This window comes from Corvus brachyrhynchos, unplaced genomic scaffold (genome assembly GCF_000691975.1).
Source record: "Corvus brachyrhynchos isolate BGI_N302 unplaced genomic scaffold, ASM69197v1 scaffold660, whole genome shotgun sequence".
NCBI classification, from domain to species: Eukaryota; Metazoa; Chordata; class Aves; order Passeriformes; family Corvidae; genus Corvus; species Corvus brachyrhynchos.
The window spans coordinates 105,996-108,406 of record NW_008235547.1 but is presented as its reverse complement, the minus strand read 5'-3'; positions in this window follow the sequence as shown (position 1 = coordinate 108,406).

Sequence of the window (2,411 nt, the reverse complement as noted above, 5' to 3'; positions counted from 1 at the left end):
GGCTCCACCAATGGGCGCGCGGGGGGGGCGGGGCCTGGGCGGGCGCGGGAACCTCCGCTCGGAGCCCCGGAGCGAGTCCTGGTCCTGAGGCAAAACCACCCCCCCGTGAGGTAAAATTTACCTCTCCTGAGGTAAAAACCCACTTGTCTGAGGTAAAACCTTCCCCGCTTAGGTAAAACACCCCCTTTCCGGAGGTAAAATTCCCCGTTCTAAGATGTGACATGTTCTTTCATGAGATAAAACCCACTTCTGTGAGGTAAAATTTACCTTCCTGAGGTAAAAATCCACTTTTCTCAGGTAAAATGCCCCTTTCATTAAAAGAGCAATGTTTTTTCATGAGGTAAAGCCCTCTTTAAGTGAGTCAAGTTTTACATTTCTGAGGCAAAATCTGCCTCCCCGAGGTGAAAAGTTCTTTCCTGTGGTACAACTGTCTTTCATGAGGTAAAACATATCCCTTGCTTGAGGTAAACCCCTCATTTATGAGGTAGAATCACCTTTCCTGAGGTAAAAACCCCCTTGCTAAGGTAAAATCCTTCCTGAAGTGTGAAAAACATTTCCATGAGATAAAACTTTCTTCAGTGAGTGAGGTAAAGTCCCACCTTCCTGAGAGGAGAGATGCTTTTTCCTAAGGTAAAACCCTCTTCTGTGAGGTAAAAGTCACTTTTTCTGAGGTAAAATCCACTTTTCTGAGGTAAAACACCCCTTCCCTGAGGTAAAATCCCTCTTTCTGGGGTGCGAAATGTTCTTTCATGAGGTAAAACCCTCTTTTGTGAGGCAAAATTTACCTTTCCTTAGATAAAAAACCCTTTCCTGAGGTGAAGTTCCTCTCCTTGAGGTGAAAAATGCTCTTTCTTGCAGTAAAACCCTCTTTCATGAGGTAAATTTTACTCTTCCTGAAATAAAACATTCACCCACCTCTTTAGATAAAAGTCTCTGAGGTAAAATTCATCTTTCCTGAGGTAAAATCCCCATTTCTGAGGTGAAAATTCCTCTTTCTCAGGGAAACAAATGCCTCCTTTGTAATGTAAAGTTTCTCTTTTCTGAGGTGACAAAATCCTTTTTCCTGATGTAAAATCCTCTTTTTTTTTCCAGTTTACCTCCTTTTTGGGTGTAAATCTCCCTTTTCCTGAGACAAAACTCCTTTTTTGAGGGAAAACACCTCATTTTCCTGGAGTAAAAACTTCCTTCTTTTTTAGGCAAAACCTTTTTTTTTTTTTTTTCCTAAATGACTTTTTGGTTTTGAGGTCATTATCCCTTTTCAAGAGGGAATATTCATTTTTGAAAAACAAGTCACCGTTCCCAGGAGGTAAATGTCTCTTTTCCTGAGGTAAAACTCCCTTTTTTTGAGGGGGAAACCCCCCCGCCCTTTTTTTTTTTCTTCCCTTTTTTGAGTAAAAACTTCCTTTTTGAGAAGAAACATCCTTTCCTCGTAAGAAATGTTCCTTTTCCTGAAATAAAAACCTCCTTTTTGAGGACATCCCCCCCACGATGTGAATATCCCTTTTCTAGGGGAAAAACCGCATCTTTTAAAGAAAATCCTTTCCCCCCCTTTTTAATTTTTCCTTTCTTTGAAGGAAAAATCCTTTTTTGTAGGGAAGCATGGTTGGTTGTTTTGTTTTGGTTTGTTTTCCTTGAGGGCAACCCTCTCTTTATTGAGTAAAAACTTTCCTTTTTTTGAGGTAAAATCCCTTTTCCTGAGGAAAACCCTCTGAGCAGCAGCCCCTCTTTGAGGCAAATAACCTTTTTCTAGAGGAAAACACCTCCTTTATAAACCCTTTTTTGACATAACCCCCTCATTTTTCTAAATTGAGGCAAAACCCGTCCTTTTTTTTTTTTTTTTTTGAGTGAAAACGTCCTTTTTGAGGAAAAAGTTACTGGCTTGGGGCTATGTGTGGTTTTGGGGTGGGTTTTTTAAGGAAAAAACTTTTTGAGGTAAATATCCCTTTTCCTGAGGAAAAACCTCATTTTCTGATGATTCTTCCCCCACCAAGGCATATCTCTGTCCCAGACAGAAAAAAAATTCCTTTTTTTGAGGTAAATCCCTTCCTTTTTTGAGGAACCCTTCCTTTCTCTGAGCTAAAACTCACCTTTTTTGAGGGAAATGTTTTTTGGTAGTGTTTTTTTTTTTAGGGAAACACTGGTTCTTTTGAAGGAAAACACGCTTCTTGGTCTTGAGAAAAAAACTTTCTTTTTTTGAGGTAAATACCCCTTTTCCTGAGGGAACAAAATACCCTTTTTCAGGAAAAACCCCCTCCCTGAGGCAAATACCCCTTCTGTGAGGAAAAAAGTAAAAACCTTTTTGATAGAAATCCCTTTTTTTCCTGAGGTAACATCGCCCCCACACGGTCTGGTGTCGGTGCCGGGTTCTAGAGCCAGCCCGCCCGGACCGGCTGGGCCGGGTTCTAGACTCC